Source organism: Ursus arctos, chromosome Y (assembly GCF_023065955.2).
Source record: "Ursus arctos isolate Adak ecotype North America chromosome Y, UrsArc2.0, whole genome shotgun sequence".
Classification (NCBI taxonomy): domain Eukaryota; kingdom Metazoa; phylum Chordata; class Mammalia; order Carnivora; family Ursidae; genus Ursus; species Ursus arctos.
The window spans coordinates 13,347,647-13,373,254 of record NC_079874.1 but is presented as its reverse complement, the minus strand read 5'-3'; positions in this window follow the sequence as shown (position 1 = coordinate 13,373,254).

The following is a 25,608-nucleotide window of genomic DNA, read 5'->3' as shown; positions in this document are numbered from 1 at the left end:
GAACACACAAATACACCCATCGACTTTTTCATACAGGCATACACAATGGTTACCCGAAAACACACACACACACACACACTCTCACACTCACAACACAGCACTCACTCTGTACCTCGGCAGAGACATCAACACTTGGAACTGCCCTCACACACTCACAAATGTGGATCTGAAACACAATATGCAAGAACACACAAATACACCCATCGACTTTTTCATACAGGCATACACAATGGTTACCGGAAAACACACACACACACACACACACACTCTCACACTCACAACACAGCTCTCACTCTGTACCTCGGCAGAGACATCAACACTTGGAACTGCCCTCACACACTCACAAATGTGGATCTGAAACACAATACGCAAGAACACACAAATACACCCATCGACTTTTTCATACAGGCATACACAATGGTTACCGGAAAAAACACACACACACACACACACACACTGTCACACTCGCAACACAGCACTCACACTGGGCCTCGGCAGAGCCATCAACACTTGGAACTGCCCTAACATACTCACAAACGTTTTCTCGACACACACATACACAAGAAACACACACAAACACCCATCGACTTTTTCTTACAGGCGTACACAGGGGGTTTTGAAACACACACAGACACACACACACTATCACACTCACAACACAGCACTCACACTGGGTCTCCAACACAGCCGTCAACACTTGGAACTGCTTTAACATAATCACAAACATGGTCCTGACACACACATATACAAATAACACACACAAACACCCATCGACTTTTTCTTGCAGGCATACACAATGGTTTCCTGCAAACACACACACACACACACACACACTAATGTCACACTCACGACAGAGCACTCACATTGGATCTCCAGCGGAGCCATGAACACTTGGAATTACCTTAACATATTCACAAACGTGGTCCCGAAACACACATGCAGAAGAAACACACAAAAACACCCTACGACTTTTTCTTACAGACATACACAATGGTATCCAGCAAAACACACACACACACACACATACACTATCACACGCACAACACAGCACTCACACTGGGTCCCCGGCATAGCCATCAACAGTTGGAACTGCCCTAACATACTCACAAACGTGGTCCCAACACACACATACACAAGAAACACACACAAACTCCCATTGACTTTTACTTACAGTCATGCACAATGGTTTCCGCAAACACACACACACACACTATCACACTCACAACACAGCATTCACACTGGCACTTGAATCTGCCCTAACATACAAACAAACGTGGTCCCGACACACACATACAGAAGAAACACACACAAACACCCATCAACTTTTTGTTACAGGCAGACAGAGTGGGGTTTCCCCAAACACACACACACACACACACACACACTGTCACACTAACAGCACACTACGCACACTGGGCCTCGGCAGAGCCATCAACACTTGGAACTGCCCTAACATACACACAAACGTTTTCCCGACACACACATACACAAGAAACACACACAAACACCCATCGACTTTTTCTTACAGGCATACACAACGGTTTCCCGCGTACACACACACACACAGTCACACTTACAACACAGCACTCACAATGGGTATCCAGCAGAACCATCAACACTTGGAACTGCCCTAAAATATTGACAAATGTGGTCGCGACACACACATACACATGAAACTCACACAAACATCCATCGACTTATTCTTACAGGCATACACTATGTTTTCTCGCCAACACAAACACAGACAGAAACACACACTGCCACACTCACAACACAGCATTCACACTGGCACTTGGAACTGCCACAACATACTCACATACGTGGTCCCGACACACACATTCACAAGAAACACACACAAACACCCATCGACTTTTTCTTAGAAGCATACACTGTGGGGTTCCCCCAAACACACACACACACACAGAGACACACACACACTATCACACTCACAACACAGCACTCTCACTGGGTCTCCAGCAGAGCCATCAACACTTGGAACTGCCCTAACATATTCACAAATGTGGTCCCGACACACACATACAGAAGAAACACACACAAACACCCATGGAATTTTTCTTATAGGCATACAGACTGGTTTCCTGCAAACACACAGACAGACACGCACACACACTGTCACACTCACAACACACACTCACACTGGATATCCAGCAAACTCGTGAACACTTGGAACTGCCCTCACACACTCAGAAATGTGGATCTGAAACACTATACGCAAGAACACACAAATACACCCATCGACTTTTTCATACAGGCATACACAGTGGTTACCCGAAAACACACATACACACACACACACACACACTCTCACACTCACAACACAGCACTCACTCTGTACCTCGGCAGAGACATCAACACTTGGAACTGCCCTCACACACTCACAAATGTGGATCTGAAACACAATACGCAAGAACACACAAATACACCCATCGACTTTTTCATACAGGCATACACAATGGTTACCGGAAAACACACACACACACACACACACACTGTCACACTCGCAACACAGCACTCACACTGGGCCTCGGCAGAGCCATCAACACTTGGAACTGCCCTAACATACTCACAAACGTTTTCCCGACACACACATACAAAAGAAACACACACAAACACCCATCGACTTTTCTTACAGGCGTACACAGGGGGTTCTGAAACACACACAGACACACACACACTATCACACTCACAACACAGCACTCACACTGGGTCTCCAACACAGCCGTCAACACTTGGAACTGCTTTAACATAATCACAATCATGATCCTGACACACACATATACAAATAACACACACAAACACCCATCGACTTTTTCTTGCAGGCATACACAATGGTTTCCTGCAAACACACACACACACACACACACAAAAATGTCACACTCACGACAGAGCACTCACATTGGATCTCCAGCGGAGCCATGAACACTTGCAATTACCTTAACATATTCACAAACGTGGTCCCGAAACACACATGCAGAAGAAACACACAAAAACACCCTATGACTTTTTCTTACAGACATACACAATGGTATCCAGCAAAACACACACACACACACACACAACACTATCACACGCACAACACAGCACTCACACTGGGTCCCCGGCATAGCCATCAACAGTTGGAACTGCCCTAACATACTCACAAACGTGGTCCCAACACACCCATACACAAGAAACACACACAAACTCCCATTGACTTTTACTTACAGTCATGCACAATGGTTTCCGCAAACACACACACACACACTATCACACTCACAACACAGCATTCACACTGGCACTTGAATCTGCCCTAACATACAAACAAACGTGGTCCCGACACACACATACACAAGAAACACACACAAACAGCCATCAACTTTTTGTTACAGGCAGACAGAGTGGGGTTTCCCCAAACACACACACACACACACACACACACACACACTGTCACACTAACAGCACAGTACGCACACTGGGCCTCGGCAGAGCCATCAACACTTGGAACTGCCCTAACATACTCACAAACATTTTCCCGACACACACATACACAAGAAACACACACAAACACCCATCGACTTTTTCTTACAGGCATACACAACGGTTTCCCGCGAACACACACACACACAGTCACACTTACAACACAGCACTCACAATGGGTATCCAGCAGAACCATCAACACTTGGAACTGCCCTAAAATATTGACAAATGTGGTCGCGACACACACATACACATGAAACTCACACACACATCCATCGACTTATTCTTACAGGCATACACAATGTTTTCCCGCCAACACAAACACACACAGAAACACACACTGCCACACTCACAACACAGCATTCACACTGGCACTTGGAACTGCCACAACATACTCACATACGTGGTCCCGACACACACATACACAAGAAACACACACAAACACCCATCGACTTTTTCTTAGAAGCATACACTGTGGGGTTCCCCCAAACACACACACACACAGAGACACACACACACTATCACACTCACAACACAGCACTCTCACTGGGTCTCCAGCAGAGCCATCAACACTTGGAACTGCCCTAACATATTCACAAATGTGGTCCCGACACACACATACAGAAGAAACACACACAAACACCCATGGAATTTTTCTTATAGGCATACAGACTGGTTTCCTGCAAACACACACACAGACACGCACACACACTGTCACACTCACAACACACACTCACACTGGATATCCAGCAAACTCGTGAACACTTGGAACTGCCCTCACACACTCAGAAATGTGGATCTGAAACACAATACGCAAGAACACACAAATACACCCATCGACTTTTTCATACAGGCATACACAATGGTTACCCGAAAACACACACACACACACACTCTCACACTCACAACACAGCACTCACTCTGTACCTCGGCAGAGACATCAACACTTGGAACTGCCCTCACACACTCACAAATGTGGATCTGAAACACAATACGCAAGAACACACAAATACACCCATCGACTTTTTCATACAGGCATACACAATGGTTATCGGAAAACTAACACACACACACACTGTCACACTCGCAACACAGCCTTCACACTGGGCCTCGGCAGAGCCATCAACACTTGGAACTGCCCTAACAAACTGACACACGTTTTCCCGACACACACATACACAAGAAACACACACAAACACCCATGGAATTTTTCTTACAGGCGTACACAGGGGGTTCTGAAACACACACAGACACACACACACTATCACACTCACAACACAGCACTCACACTGGGTCTCCAACACAGCCGTCAACACTTGGAACTGCTTTAACATAATCACAAACATGGTCCTGACACACACATATACAAATAACACACACAAACACCCATCGACTTTTTCTTGCAGGCATACACAATGGTTTCCTGCAAACACACACACACACACACACACACACACAAAAGTCACACTCACGACAGAGCACTCACATTGGATCTCCAGCAGAGCCATGAACACTTGGAATTACCTTAACATATTCACAAACGTGGTCCCGAAACACACATGCAGAAGAAACACACAAAAACACCCTACGACTTTTTCTTACAGACATACACAATGGTATCCAGCAAAACACACACACACACACACACATACACTATCACACGCACAACACAGCACTCACACTGGGTCCCCGGCATAGCCATCAACAGTTGGAACTGCCCTAACATACTCACAAACGTGGTCCCGACACACACATACACAAGAAACACACACAAACTCCCATTGACTTTTACTTACAGTCATGCACAATGGTTTCCGCAAACACACACACACACACACTATCACACTCACAACACAGCATTCACACTGGCACTTGAATCTGCCCTAACATACAAACAAACGTGGTCCCGACACACACATACACAAGAAACACACAGAAACACCCATCAACATTTTGTTACAGGCAGACAGAGTGGGGTTTCCCCAAACAAACACACACACACATACACTGTCACACTAACAGCACACTATGCACACTGGGCCTCGGCAGAGCCATCAACACTTGGAACTGCCCTAACATACTCACAAACGTTTTCCCGACACACACATACACAAGAAACACACACAAACACCCATCGACTTTTTCTTACAGGCATACACAACGGTTTCCCGCGAACACACACACACACAGTCACACTTACAACACAGCACTCACAATGGGTATCCAGCAGAACCATCAACACTTGGAACTGCCCTAAAATATTGACAAATGTGGTCGCGACACACACATACACATGAAACTCACACAAACATCCATCGACTTATTCTTACAGGCATACACAATGTTTTCCCGCCAACACAAACACACACAGAAACACACACTGCCACACTCACAACACAGCATTCACACTGGCACTTGGAACTGCCACAACATACTCACATACGTGGTCCCGACACACACATACACAAGAAACACACACAAACACCCATCGACTTTTTCTTAGAAGCATACACTGTGGGGTTCCCCCAAACACACACACACACAGAGACACACACACACTATCACACTCACAACACAGCACTCTCACTGGGTCTCCAGCAGAGCCATCAACACTTGGAACTGCCCTAACATATTCACAAATGTGGTCCCGACACACACATACAGAAGAAACACACACAAACACCCATGGAATTTTTCTTTAGGCATACAGACTGGTTTCCTGCAAACACACACACAGACACGCACACACACTGTCACACTCACAACACACACTCACACTGGATATCCAGCAAACTCGTGAACACTTGGAACTGCCCTCACACACTCAGAAATGTGGATCTGAAACACTATACGCAAGAACACACAAATACACCCATTGACTTTTTCATACAGGCATACACAATGGTTACCCGAAAACACACACACACACACACACACACTCTCACACTCACAACACAGCACTCACTCTGTACCTCGGCAGAGACATCAACACTTGGAACTGCCCTCACACACTCACAAATGTGGATCTGAAACACAATACGCAAGAACACACAAATACACCCATCGACTTTTTCATACAGGCATACACAATGGTTACCCGAAAACACACACACACACACACACTGTCACACTCGCAACACAGCACTCACACTGGGCCTCGGCAGAGCCATCAACACTTGGAACTGCCCTAACATACTCACAAACGTTTTCCCGACACACACATACACAAGAAACACACACAAACACCCATGGAATTTTTCTTACAGGCGTACACAGGGGGTTCTGAAACACACACAGACACACACACTATCACACTCACAACACAGCACTCACACTGGGTCTCCAACACAGCCGTCAACACTTGGAACTGCTTTAACATAATCACAAACATGGTCCTGACACACACATATACAAATAACACACACAAACACCCATCGACGTTTTCTTGCAGGCATACACAATGGTTTCCTGCAAACACACACACACACACACACAAAAGTCACACTCACGACAGAGCACTCACATTGGATCTCCAGCAGAGCCATGAACACTTGGAATTACCTTAACATATTCACAAACGTGGTCCCGAAACACACATGCAGAAGAAACACACAAAAACACCCTACGACTTTTTCTTACAGACATACACAATGGTATCCAGCAAAACACACACACACACACACACATACACTATCACACGCACAACACAGCACTCACACTGGGTCCCCGGCATAGCCATCAACAGTTGGAACTGCCCTAACATACTCACAAACGTGGTCCCGACACACACATACACAAGAAACACACACAAACTCCCATTGACTTTTACTTACAGTCATGCACAATGGTTTCCGCAAACACACACACACACTATCACACTCACAACACAGCATTCACACTGGCACTTGAATCTGCCCTAACATACAAACAAACGTGGTCCCGACACACACATACACAAGAAACACACACAAACTCCCATCAACATTTTGTTACAGGGAGACAGAGTGGGGTTTCCCCAAACACACACACACACACACACACACTGTCACACTAACAGCACACTATGCACACTGGGCCTCGGCAGAGCCATCAACACTTGGAACTGCCCTAACATACTCACAAACGTTTTCCCGACACACACATACACAAGAAACACACACAAACACCCATCGACTTTTTCTTACAGGCATACACAACGGTTTCCCGCGAACACACACACACACAGTCACACTTACAACACAGCACTCACAATGGGTATCCAGCAGAACCATCAACACTTGGAACTGCCCTAAAATATTGACAAATGTGGTCGCGACACACACATACACATGAAACTCACACAAACATCCATCGACTTATTCTTACAGGCATACACAATGTTTTCCCGCCAACACAAACACACACAGAAACACACACTGCCACACTCACAACACAGCATTCACACTGGCACTTGGAACTGCCACAACATACTCACATACGTGGTCCCGACACACACATACACAAGAAACACACACAAACACCCATCGACTTTTTCTTAGAAGCATACACTGTGGGGTTCCCCCAAACACACACACACACAGAGACACACACACACTATCACACTCACAACACAGCACTCTCACTGGGTCTCCAGCAGAGCCATCAACACTTGGAACTGCCCTAACATATTCACAAATGTGGTCCCGACACACACATACAGAAGAAACACACACAAACACCCATGGAATTTTTCTTTAGGCATACAGACTGGTTTCCTGCAAACACACACACAGACACGCACACACACTGTCACACTCACAACACACACTCACACTGGATATCCAGCAAACTCGTGAACACTTGGAACTGCCCTCACACACTCAGAAATGTGGATCTGAAACACTATACGCAAGAACACACAAATACACCCATTGACTTTTTCATACAGGCATACACAATGGTTACCCGAAAACACACACACACACACACACACACTCTCACACTCACAACACAGCACTCACTCTGTACCTCGGCAGAGACATCAACACTTGGAACTGCCCTCACACACTCACAAATGTGGATCTGAAACACAATACGCAAGAACACACAAATACACCCATCGACTTTTTCATACAGGCATACACAATGGTTACCTGAAAACACACACACACACACACACACTGTCACACTCGCAACACAGCACTCACACTGGGCCTCGGCAGAGCCATCAACACTTGGAACTGCCCTAACATACTCACAAACGTTTTCCCGACACACACATACACAAGAAACACACACAAACACCCATCGACTTTTTCTTACAGGCGTACACAGGGGGTTCTGAAACACACACAGACACACACACTATCACACTCACAACACAGCACTCACACTGGGTCTCCAACACAGCCGTCAACACTTGGAACTGCTTTAACATAATCACAAACATGGTCCTGACACACACATATACAAATAACACACACAAACACCCATCGACGTTTTCTTGCAGGCATACACAATGGTTTCCTGCAAACACACACACACACACACACACAAAAGTCACACTCACGACAGAGCACTCACATTGGATCTCCAGCAGAGCCATGAACACTTGGAATTACCTTAACATATTCACAAACGTGGTCCCGAAACACACATGCAGAAGAAACACACAAAAACACCCTACGACTTTTTCTTACAGACATACACAATGGTATCCAGCAAAACACACACACACACACACACATACACTATCACACGCACAACACAGCACTCACACTGGGTCCCCGGCATAGCCATCAACAGTTGGAACTGCCCTAACATACTCACAAACGTGGTCCCGACACACACATACACAAGAAACACACACAAACTCCCATTGACTTTTACTTACAGTCATGCACAATGGTTTCCGCAAACACACACACACACTATCACACTCACAACACAGCATTCACACTGGCACTTGAATCTGCCCTAACATACAAACAAACGTGGTCCCGACACACACATACACAAGAAACACACACAAACTCCCATCAACATTTTGTTACAGGGAGACAGAGTGGGGTTTCCCCAAACACACACACACACACACACACACTGTCACACTAACAGCACACTATGCACACTGGGCCTCGGCAGAGCCATCAACACTTGGAACTGCCCTAACATACTCACAAACGTTTTCCCGACACACACATACACAAGAAACACACACAAACACCCATCGACTTTTTCTTACAGGCATACACAACGGTTTCCCGCGAACACACACACACACAGTCACACTTACAACACAGCACTCACAATGGGTATCCAGCAGAACCATCAACACTTGGAACTGCCCTAAAATATTGACAAATGTGGTCGCGACACACACATACACATGAAACTCACACAAACATCCATCGACTTATTCTTACAGGCATACACAATGTTTTCCCGCCAACACAAACACACACAGAAACACACACTGCCACACTCACAACACAGCATTCACACTGGCACTTGGAACTGCCACAACATACTCACATACGTGGTCCCGACACACACATACACAAGAAACACACACAAACACCCATCGACTTTTTCTTAGAAGCATACACTGTCGGGTTCCCCCAAACACACACACACACAGAGACACACACACACTATCACACTCACAACACAGCACTCTCACTGGGTCTCCAGCAGAGCCATCAACACTTGGAACTGCCCTAACATATTCACAAATGTGGTCCCGACACACACATACAGAAGAAACACACACAAACACCCATGGAATTTTTCTTATAGGCATACAGACTGGTTTCCTGCAAACACACACACAGACACGCACACACACTGTCACACTCACAACACACACTCACACTGGATATCCAGCAAACTCGTGAACACTTGGAACTGCCCTCACACACTCAGAAATGTGGATCTGAAACACTATACGCAAGAACACAAAAATACACCCATCGACTTTTTCATACAGGCATACACAATGGTTACCCGAAAACACACACACACACACACACACTCTCACACTCACAACACAGCACTCACTCTGTACCTCGGCAGAGACATCAACACTTGGAACTGCCCTCACACACTCACAAATGTGGATCTGAAACACAATACGCAAGAACACACAAATACACCCATCGACTTTTTCATACAGGCATACACAATGGTTATCGGAAAACTAACACACACACACTGTCACACTCGCAACACAGCCTTCACACTGGGCCTCGGCAGAGCCATCAACACTTGGAACTGCCCTAACAAACTGACACACGTTTTCCCGACACACACATACACAAGAAACACACACAAACACCCATGGAATTTTTCTTACAGTCGTACACAGGGGGTTCTGAAACACACACAGACACACACACACTATCACACTCACAACACAGCACTCACACTGGGTCTCCAACACAGCCGTCAACACTTGGAACTGCTTTAACATAATCACAAACATGGTCCTGACACACACATATACAAATAACACACACAAACACCCATCGACTTTTTCTTGCAGGCATACACAATGGTTTCATGCAAACACACACACACACACACACACACACAAAAGTCACACTCACGACAGAGCACTCACATTGGATCTCCAGCAGAGCCATGAACACTTGGAATTACCTTAACATATTCACAAACGTGGTCCCGAAACATACATGCAGAAGAAACACACAAAAACACCCTACGACTTTTTCTTACAGACATACACAATGGTATCCAGCAAAACACACACACACACACACATACACTATCACACGCACAACACAGCACTCACACTGGGTCCCCGGCATAGCCATCAACAGTTGGAACTGCCCTAACATACTCACAAACGTGGTCCCGACACACACATACACAAGAAACACACACAAACTCCCATTGACTTTTACTTACAGTCATGCACAATGGTTTCCACAAACACACACACACACACACTATCACACTCACAACACAGCATTCACACTGGCACTTGAATCTGCCCTAACATACAAACAAACGTGGTCCCGACACACACATACACAAGAAACACACACAATCACCCATCAACATTTTGTTACAGGCAGACAGAGTGGGGTTTCCCCAAACACACACACACACACACACACACTGTCACACTAACAGCACACTACGCACACTGGGCCTCGGCAGAGCCATCAACACTTGGAACTGCCCTAACATACTCACAAACGTTCTCCCGACACACACATACACAAGAAACACACACAAACACCCATCGACTTTTTCTTACAGGCATACACAACGGTTTCCCGCGAACACACACACACACAGTCACACTTACAACACAGCACTCACAATGGGTATCCAGCAGAACCATCAACACTTGGAACTGCCCTAAAATATTGACAAATGTGGTCGCGACACACACATACACATGAAACTCACACAAACATCCATCGACTTATTCTTACAGGCATACACAATGTTTTCCCGCCAACACAAACACACACAGAAACACACACTGCCACACTCACAACACAGCATTCACACTGGCACTTGGAACTGCCACAACATACTCACATACGTGGTCCCGACACACACATACACAAGAAACACACACAAACACCCATCGACTTTTTCTTAGAAGCATACACTGTGGGGTTCCCCCAAACACACAGACACACAAAGAGACACACACACACTATCACACTCACAACACAGCACTCTCACTGGGTCTCCAGCAGAGCCATCAACACTTGGAACTGCCCTAACATATTCACAAATGTGGTCCCGACACACACATACAGAAGAAACACACACAAACACCCATGGAATTTTTCTTATAAGCATACAGACTGGTTTCCTGCAAACACACACACAGACACGCACACACACTGTCACACTCACAACACACACTCACACTGGATATCCAGCAAACTCGTGAACACTTGGAACTGCCCTCACACACTCAGAAATGTGGATCTGAAACACAATACGCAAGAACACACAAATACACCCATCGACTTTTTCATACAGGCATACACAATGGTTACCCGAAAACACACACACACACACACACTGTCACACTCGCAACACAGCACTCACACTGGGCCTCGGCATAGCCATCAACACTTGGAACTGCCCTAACATACTCACAAACGTTTTCCCGACACACACATACACAAGAAACACACACAAACACCCATCGACTTTTTCTTACAGGCGTACACAGGGGGTTCTGAAACACACACAGACACACACACACTATCACACTCACAACACAGCACTCACACTGGGTCTCCAACACAGCCGTCAACACTTGGAACTGCTTTAACATAATCACAAACATGGTCCTGACACACACATATACAAATAACACACACAAACACCCATCGACGTTTTCTTGCAGGCATACACAATGGTTTCCTGCAAACACACACACACACACACACACAAAAGTCACACTCACGACAGAGCACTCACATTGGATCTCCAGCAGAGCCATGAACACTTGGAATTACCTTAACATATTCACAAACGTGGTCCCGAAACACACATGCAGAAGAAACACACAAAAACACCCTACGACTTTTTCTTACAGACATACACAATGGTATCCAGCAAAACACACACACACACACACACATACACTATCACACGCACAACACAGCACTCACACTGGGTCCCCGGCATAGCCATCAACAGTTGGAACTGCCCTAACATACTCACAAACGTGGTCCCAACACACACATACACAAGAAACACACACAAACTCCCATTGACTTTTACTTACAGTCATGCACAATGGTTTCCGCAAACACACACACAAACACTATCACACTTACAACACAGCATTCACACTGGACTTGAATCTGCCCTAACATACAAACAAACGTGGTCCCGACACACACATACACAAGAAACACACACAAACAGCCATCAACTTTTTGTTACAGGCAGACAGAGTGGGGTTTCCCCAAACACACACACACACACTGTCACACTAACAGCACACTACGCACACTGGGCCTCGGCAGAGCCATCAACACTTGGAACTGCCCTAACATACTCACAAACGTTTTCCCGACACACACATACACAAGAAACACACACAAACACCCATCGACTTTTTCTTACAGGCATACACAACGGTTTCCCGCGAACACACACACACAGTCACACTTACAACACAGCACTCACAATGGGTATCCAGCAGAACCATCAACACTTGGAACTGCCCTAAAATATTGACAAATGTGGTCGCGACACACACATACACATGAAACTCACACAAACATCCATCGACTTATTCTTACAGGCATACACAATGTTTTCCCGCCAACACAAACACACGCAGAAACACACACTGCCACACTCACAACACAGCATTCACACTGGCACTTGGAACTGCCACAACATACTCACATACGTGGGCCCGACACACATACACAAGAAACACACACAAACACCCATCGACTTTTTCTTAGAAGCATACACTGTGGGGTTCCCCCAAACACACACACACACAGAGACACACACACACTATCACACTCACAACACAGCACTCTCACTGGGTCTCCAGCAGAGCCATCAACACTTGGAACTGCCCTAACATATTCACAAATGTGGTCCCGACACACACATACAGAAGAAACACACACAAACACCCATGGAATTTTTCTTCTAGGCATACAGACTGGTTTCCTGCAAACACACACACAGACACGCACACACACTGTCACACTCACAACACGCACTCACACTGGATATCCAGCAAACTCGTGAACACTTGGAACTGCCCTCACACACTCAGAAATGTGGATCTGAAACACAATACGCAAGAACACACAAATACACCCATCGACTTTTTCATACAGGCATACACAATGGTTACCCGAAAACACACACACACACACACACTGTCACACTCACAACACAGCACTCACTCTGTACCTCGGCAGAGACATCAACACTTGGAACTGCCCTCACACACTCACAAATGTGGATCTGAAACACAATACGCAAGAACACACAAATACACCCATCGACTTTTTCATACAGGCATACACAATGGTTACCGGAAAACACACACACACACACACACACACTGTCACACTCGCAACACAGCACTCACACTGGGCCTCGGCAGAGCCATCAACACTTGGAATTGCCCTAACATACTCACAAACGTTTTCCCGACACACACATACACAAGAAACACACACAAACACCCATCGACTTTTTCTTACAGGCGTACACAGGGGGTTCTGAAACACACACAGACACACACACACTATCACACTCACAACACAGCACTCACACTGGGTCTCCAACACAGCCGTCAACACTTGGAACTGCTTTAACATAATCACAAACATGGTCCTGACACACACATATACAAATAACACACACAAACACCCATCGACTTTTTCTTGCAGGCATACACAATGGTTTCCTGCAAACACACACACACACACACACACAAAAGGCACACTCACGACAGAGCACTCACATTGGATCTCCAGCAGAGCCATGAACACTTGGAATTACCTTAACATATTCACAAACGTGGTCCCGAAACACACATGCAGAAGAAACACACAAAAACACCCTACGACTTTTTCTTACAGACATACACAATGGTATCCAGCAAAACACACACACACACACACACATATACTATCACACGCACAACACAGCACTCACACTGGGTCCCCGGCATAGCCATCAACAGTTGGAACTGCCCTAACATACTCACAAACGTGGTCCCGACACACACATACACAAGAAACACACACAAACTCCCATTGACTTTTACTTACAGTCATGCACAATGGTTTCCGCAAACACACACACACACACTATCACACTCACAACACAGCATTCACACTGGCACTTGAATCTGCCCTAACATACAAACAAACGTTGTCCCGACACACACATACACAAGAAACACACACAAACACCCATCAACTTTTTGTTACAGGCAGACAGAGTGGGGTTTCCCCAAACACACACACACACACACACACACACACACTGTCACACTAACAGCACACTACGCACACTGGGCCTCGGCAGAGCCATCAACACTTGGAACTGCCCTAACATACTCACAAAGGTTTTCCCGACACACACATACACAAGAAACACACACAAACACCCATCGACTTTTTCTTACAGGCATACACAACGGTTTCCCGCGAACACACACACACACAGTCACACTTACAACACAGCACTCACAATGGGTATCCAGCAGAACCATCAACACTTGGAACTGCCCTAAAATATTGACAAATGTGGTCGCGACACACACATACACATGAAACTCACACAAACATCCATCGACTTATTCTTACAGGCATACACAATGTTTAACCGCCAACACAAACACACACAGAAACACACACTGCCACACTCACAACACAGCATTCACACTGGCACTTGGAACTGCCACAACATACTCACATACGTGGTCCCGACACACACATACACAAGAAACACACACAAACACCCATCGACTTTTTCTTAGAAGCATACACTGTGGGGTTCCCCCAAACACACACACACACACAGAGACACACACACACTATCACACTCACAACACAGCACTCTCACTGGGTCTCCAGCAGAGCCATCAACACTTGGAACTGCCCTAACATATTCACAAATGTGGTCCCGACACACACATACAGAAGAAACACACACAAACACCCATGGAATTTTTCTTATAGGCATACAGACTGGTTTCCTGCAAACACACAGACAGACACGCACACACACTGTCACACTCACAACACACACTCACACTGGATATCCAGCAAACTCGTGAACACTTGGAACTGCCCTCACACACTCAGAAATGTGGATCTGAAACACAATACGCAAGAACACACAAATACACCCATCGACTTTTTCATACAGGCATACACAATGGTTACCCGAAAACACACACACACACACACACACACTCTCACACTCACAACACAGCACTCACTCTGTACCTCGGCAGAGACATCAACACTTGGAACTGCCCTCACACACTCACAAATGTGGATCTGAAACACAATACGCAAGAACACACAAATACACCCATCGACTTTTTCATACAGGCATACACAATGGTTACCGGAAAACACACACACACACACACACACTGTCACACTCGCAACACAGCCTTCACACTGGGCCTCGGCAGAGCCATCAACACTTGGAACTGCCCTAACATACTGACAAACGTTTTCCCGACACACACATACACAAGAAACACACACAAACACCCATCGACTTTTTCTTACAGGCGTACACAGGGGGTTCTGAAACACACACAGACACACACACACTATCACACTCACAACACAGCACTCACACTGGGTCTCCAACACAGCCGTCAACACTTGGAACTGCTTTAACATAATCACAAACATGGTCCTGACACACACATATACAAATAACACACACAAACACCCATCGACTTTTTCTTGCAGGCATACACAATGGTTTCCTGCAAACACACACACAAACACACACACACACACAAAAGTCACACTCACGACAGAGCACTCACATTGGATCTCCAGCAGAGCCATGAACACTTGGAATTACCTTAACATATTCACAAACGTGGTCCCGAAACACACATGCAGAAGAAACACACAAAAACACCCTACGACTTTTTCTTACAGACATACACAATGGTATCCAGCAAAACACACACACACACACACATACACTATCACACGCACAACACAGCACTCACACTGGGTCCCCGGCATAGCCATCAACAGTTGGAACTGCCCTAACATACTCACAAACGTGGTCCCGACACACACATACACAAGAAACACACACAAACTCCCATTGACTTTTACTTACAGTCATGCACAATGGTTTCCGCAAACACACACACACACACACTATCACACTCACAACACAGCATTCACACTGGCACTTGAATCTGCCCTGACATACAAACAAACGTGGTCCCGACACACACATACACAAGAAACACACACAAACACCCATCAACATTTTGTTACAGGCAGACAGAGTGGGGTTTCCCCAAACACACACACACACACACACACACACTGTCACACTAACAGCACAGTACGCACACTGGGCCTCGGCAGAGCCATCAACAATTGGAACTGCCCTAACATACTCACAAACATTTTCCCGACACACACATACACAAGAAACACACACAAACACCCATCGACTTTTTCTTACAGGCATACACAACGGTTTCCCGCGAACACACACACACACAGTCACACTTACAACACAGCACTCACAATGGGTATCCAGCAGAACCATCAACACTTGGAACTGCCCTAAAATATTGACAAATGTGGTCGCGACACACACATACACATGAAACTCACACAAACATCCATCGACTTATTCTTACAGGCATACACAATGTTTTCCCGCCAACACAAACACACACAGAAACACACACTGCCACACTCACAACACAGCATTCACACTGGCACTTGGAACTGCCACAACATACTCACATACGTGGTCCCGACACACACATACACAAGAAACACACACAAACACCCATCGACTTTTTCTTAGAAGCATACACTGTGGGGTTCCCCCAAACACACACACACACAGAGACACACACACACTATCACACTCACAACACAGCACTCTCACTGGGTCTCCAGCAGAGCCATCAACACTTGGAACTGCCCTAACATATTCACAAATGTGGTCCCGACACACACATACAGAAGAAACACACACAAACACCCATGGAATTTTTCTTATAGGCATACAGACTGGTTTCCTGCAAACACACACACAGACACGCACACACACTGTCACACTCACAACACACACTCACACTGGATATCCAGCAAACTCGTGAACACTTGGAACTGCCCTCACACACTCACAAATGTGGATCTGAAACACAATACGCAAGAACACACAAATACACCCATCGACTTTTTCATACAGGCATACACAATGGTTACCCGAAAACACACACACACACACACACACTCTCACACTCACAACACAGCACTCACTCTGTACCTCGGCAGAGACATCAACACTTGGAACTGCCCTCACACACTCACAAATGTGGATCTGAAACACAATACGCAAGAACACACAAATACACCCATCGACTTTTTCATACAGGCATACACAATGGTTATCGGAAAACTAACACACACACACACTGTCACACTCGCAACACAGCCTTCACACTGGGCCTCGGCAGAGCCATCAACACTTGGAACTGCCCTAACAAACTGACACACGTTTTCCCGACACACACATACACAAGAAACACACACAAACACCCATGGAATTTTTCTTACAGGCGTACACAGGGGGTTCTGAAACACACACAGACACACACACACTATCACACTCACAACACAGCACTCACACTGGGTCTCCAACACAGCCGTCAACACTTGGAACTGCTTTAACATAATCACAAACATGGTCCTGACACACACATATACAAATAACACACACAAACACCCATCGACTTTTTCTTGCAGGCATACACAATGGTTTCATGCAAACACACACACACACACACACACAAAAGTCACACTCACGACAGAGCACTCACATTGGATCTCCAGCAGAGCCATGAACACTTGGAATTACCTTAACATATTCACAAACGTGGTCCCGAAACACACATGCAGAAGAAACACACAAAAACACCCTACGACTTTTTCTTACAGACATACACAATGGTATCCAGCAAAACACACACACACACACACATACACTATCACACGCACAACACAGCACTCACACTGGGTCCCCGGCATAGCCATCAACAGTTGGAACTGCCCTAACATACTCACAAACGTGGTCCCGACACACACATACACAAGAAACACACACAAACTCCCATTGACTTTTACTTACAGTCATGCACAATGGTTTCCGCAAACACACACACACACACAATATCACACTCACAACACAGCATTCACACTGGCACTTGAATCTGCCCTAACATACAAACAAACGTGGTCCCGACACACACATACACAAGAAACACACAGAAACACCCATCAACATTTTGTTACAGGCAGACAGAGTGGGGTTTCCCCAAACAAACACACACACACACACACTGTCACACTAACAGCACAGTACGCACACTGGGCCTCGGCAGAGCCATCAACACTTGGAACTGCCCTAACATACTCACAAACGTTTTCCCGACACACACATACACAAGAAACACACACAAACACCCATCGACTTTTTCTTACAGGCATACACAACGGTTTCCCGCGAACACACACACACAGAGTCACACTTACAACACAGCACTCACAATGGGTATCCAGCAGAACCATCAACACTTGGAACTGCCCTAAAATATTGACAAATGTGGTCGCGACACACACATACACATGAAACTCACACAAACATCCATCGACTTATTCTTACAGGCATACACAATGTTTTCCCGCCAACACAAACACACACAGAAACACACACTGCCACACTCACAACACAGCATTCACACTGGCACTTGGAACTGCCACAACATACTCACATACGTGGTCCCGACACACACATACACAAGAAACACACACAAACACCCATCGACTTTTTCTTAGAAGCATACACTGTCGGGTTCCCCCAAACACACACACACACAGAGACACACACACACTATCACACTCACAACACAGCACTCTCACTGGGTCTCCAGCAGAGCCATCAACACTTGGAACTGCCCTAACATATTCACAAATGTGGTCCCGACACACACATACAGAAGAAACACACACAAACACCCATGGAATTTTTCTTATAGGCATACAGACTGGTTTCCTGCAAACACACACACAGACACGCACACACACTGTCACACTCACAACACACACTCACACTGGATATCCAGCAAACTCGTGAACACTTGGAACTGCCCTCACACACTCAGAAATGTGGATCTGAAACACTATACGCAAGAACACACAAATACACCCATTGACTTTTTCATACAGGCATACACAATGGTTACCCGAAAACACACACACACACACACACACACACTCTCACACTCACAACACAGCACTCACTCTGTACCTCGGCAGAGACATCAACACTTGGAACTGCCCTCACACACTCACAAATGTGGATCTGAAACACAATACGCAAGAACACACAAATACACCCATCGACTTTTTCATACAGGCATACACAATGGTTACCCGAAAACACACACACACACACACACACTGTCACACTCGCAACACAGCACTCACACTGGGCCTCGGCAGAGCCATCAACACTTGGAACTGCCCTAACATACTCACAAACGTTTTCCCGACACACACATACACAAGAAACACACACAAACACCCATGGAATTTTTCTTACAGGCGTACACAGGGGGTTCTGAAACACACACAGACACACACACTATCACACTCACAACACAGCACTCACACTGGGTCTCCAACACAGCCGTCAACACTTGGAACTGCTTTAACATAATCACAAACATGGTCCTGACACACACATATACAAATAACACACACAAACACCCATCGACGTTTTCTTGCAGGCATACACAATGGTTTCCTGCAAACACACACACACACACACACACAAAAGTCACACTCACGACAGAGCACTCACATTGGATCTCCAGCAGAGCCATGAACACTTGGAATTACCTTAACATATTCACAAACGTGGTCCCGAAACACACATGCAGAAGAAACACACAAAAACACCCTACGACTTTTTCTTACAGACATACACAATGGTATCCAGCAAAACACACACACACACACACACATACACTATCACACGCACAACACAGCACTCACACTGGGTCCCCGGCATAGCCATCAACAAATTGGAACTGCCCTAACATACTCACAAACGTGGTCCCGACACACACATACACAAGAAACACACACAAACTCCCATTGACTTTTACTTACAGTCATGCACAATGGTTTCCGCAAACACACACACACTATCACACTCACAACACAGCATTCACACTGGCACTTGAATCTGCCCTAACATACAAACAAACGTGGTCCCGACACACACATACACAAGAAACACACACAAACTCCCATCAACATTTTGTTACAGGGAGACAGAGTGGGGTTTCCCCAAACACACACACACACACACACACACTGTCACACTAACAGCACACTATGCACACTGGGCCTCGGCAGAGCCATCAACACTTGGAACTGCCCTAACATACTCACAAACGTTTTCCCGACACACACATACACAAGAAACACACACAAACACCCATCGAGTTTTTCTTACAGGCATACACAACGGTTTCCCGAGAACACACACACACACAGTCACACTTACAACACAGCACTCACAATGGGTATCCAGCAGAACCATCAACACTTGGAACTGCCCTAAAATATTGACAAATGTGGTCGCGACACACACATACACATGAAACTCACACAAACATCCATCGACTTATTCTTACAGGCATACACAATGTTTTCCCGCCAACACAAACACACACAGAAACACACACTGCCACACTCACAACACAGCATTCACACTGGCACTTGGAACTGCCACAACATACTCACATACGTGGTCCCGACACACACATACACAAGAAACACACACAAACACCCATCGACTTTTTCTTAGAAGCATACACTGTGGGGTTCCCCCAAACACACACACACACAGAGACACACACACACTATCACACTCACAACACAGCACTCTCACTGGGTCTCCAGCAGAGCCATCAACACTTGGAACTGCCCTAACATATTCACAAATGTGGTCCCGACACACACATACAGAAGAAACACACACAAACACCCATGGAATTTTTCTTTAGGCATACAGACTGGTTTCCTGCAAACACACACACAGACACGCACACACACTGTCACACTCACAACACACACTCACACTGGATATCCAGCAAACTCGTGAACACTTGGAACTGCCCTCACACACTCACAAATGTGGATCTGAAACACAATACGCAAGAACACACAAATACACCCATCGACTTTTTCATACAGGCATACACAATGGTTACCCGAAAACACACACACACACACACACACTGTCACACTCGCAACACAGCACTCACACTGGGCCTCGGCAGAGCCATCAACACTTGGAACTGCCCTAACATACTCACAAACGTTTTCCCGACACACACATACACAAGAAACACACACAAACACCCATGGAATTTTTCTTACAGGCGTACACAGGGGGTTCTGAAACACACACAGACACACACACTATCACACTCACAACACAGCACTCACACTGGGTCTCCAACACAGCCGTCAACACTTGGAACTGCTTTAACATAATCACAAACATGGTCCTGACACACACATATACAAATAACACACACAAACACCCATCGACGTTTTCTTGCAGGCATACACAATGGTTTCCTGCAAACACACACACACACACACACACAAAAGTCACACTCACGACAGAGCACTCACATTGGATCTCCAGCAGAGCCATGAACACTTGGAATTACCTTAACATATTCACAAACGTGGTCCCGAAACACACATGCAGAAGAAACACACAAAAACACCCTACGACTTTTTCTTACAGACAGACACAATGGTATCCAGCAAAACACACACACACACACACACATACACTATCACACGCACAACACAGCACTCACACTGGGTCCCCGGCATAGCCATCAACAGTTGGAACTGCCCTAACATACTCACAAACGTGGTCCCGACACACACATACACAAGAAACACACACAAACTCCCATTGACTTTTACTTACAGTCATGCACAATGGTTTCCGCAAACACACACACACACTATCACACTCACAACACAGCATTCACACTGGCACTTGAATCTGCCCTAACATACAAACAAACGTGGTCCCGACACACACATACACAAGAAACACACACAAACTCCCATCAACATTTTGTTACAGGGAGACAGAGTGGGGTTTCCCCAAACACACACACACACACACACACTGTCACACTAACAGCACACTATGCACACTGGGCCTCGGCAGAGCCATCAACACTTGGAACTGCCCTAACATACTCACAAACGTTTTCCCGACACACACATACACAAGAAACACACACAAACACCCATCGAGTTTTTCTTACAGGCATACACAACGGTTTCCCGCGAACACACACACACAGAGTCACACTTACAACACAGCACTCACAATGGGTATCCAGCAGAACCATCAACACTTGGAACTGCCCTAAAATATTGACAAATGTGGTCGCGACACACACATACACATGAAACTCACACAAACATCCATCGACTTATTCTTACAGGCATACACAATGTTTTCCCGCCAACACAAACACACGCAGAAACACACACTGCCACACTCACAACACAGCATTCACACTGGCACTTGGAACTGCCACAACATACTCACATACGTGGTCCCGACACACATACACAAGAAACACACACAAACACCCATCGACTTTTTCTTAGAAGCATACACTGTGGGGTTCCCCCAAACACACACACACACAGAGACACACACACACTATCACACTCACAACACAGCACTCTCACTGGGTCTCCAGCAGAGCCATCAACACTTGGAACTGCCCTAACATATTCACAAATGTGGTCCCGACACACACATACAGAAGAAACACACACAAACACCCATGGAATTTTTCTTCTAGGCATACAGACTGGTTTCCTGCAAACACACACACAGACACGCACACACACTGTCACACTCACAACACGCACTCACACTGGATATCCAGCAAACTCGTGAACACTTGGAACTGCCCTCACACACTCAGAAATGTGGATCTGAAACACAATACGCAAGAACACACAAATACACCCATCGACTTTTTCATACAGGCATACACAATGGTTACCCGAAAACACACACACACACACACTGTCACACTCACAACACAGCACTCACTCTGTACCTCGGCAGAGACATCAACAGTTGGAACTGCCCTCACACACTCACAAATATGGATCTGAAACACAATACGCAAGAACACACAAATACACCCATCGACTTTTTCATACAGGCATACACAATGGTTACCGGAAAACACACACACACACACACACACACTGTCACACTCGCAACACAGCACTCACACTGGGCCTCGGCAGAGCCATCAACACTTGGAATTGCCCTAACATACTCACAAACGTTTTCCCGACACACACATACACAAGAAACACACACAAACACCCATCGACTTTTTCTTACAGGCGTACACAGGGGGTTCTGAAACACACACAGACACACACACACTATCACACTCACAACACAGCACTCACACTGGGTCTCCAACACAGCCGTCAACACTTGGAACTGCTTTAACATAATCACAAACATGGTCCTGACACACACATATACAAATAACACACACAAACACCCATCGACTTTTTCTTGCAGGCATACACAATGGTTTCCTGCAAACACACACACACACACACACACAAAAGTCACACTCACGACAGAGCACTCACATTGGATCTCCAGCAGAGCCATGAACACTTGGAATTACCTTAACATATTCACAAACGTGGTCCCGAAACACACATGCAGAAGAAACACACAAAAACACCCTACGACTTTTTCTTACAGACATACACAATGGTATCCAGCAAAACACACACACACACACACACACATATACTATCACACGCACAACACAGCACTCACACTGGGTCCCCGGCATAGCCATCAACAGTTGGAACTGCCCTAACATACTCACAAACGTGGTCCCGACACACACATACACAAGAAACACACACAAACTCCCATTGACTTTTACTTACAGTCATGCACAATGGTTTCCGCAAACACACACACACACACTATCACACTCACAACACAGCATTCACACTGGCACTTGAATCTGCCCTAACATACAAACAAACGTTGTCCCGACACACACATACACAAGAAACACACACAAACACCCATCAACTTTTTGTTACAGGCAGACAGAGTGGGGTTTCCCCAAACACACACACACACACACACACACACTGTCACACTAACAGCACACTACGCACACTGGGCCTCGGCAGAGCCATCAACACTTGGAACTGCCCTAACATACTCACAAAGGTTTTCCCGACACAC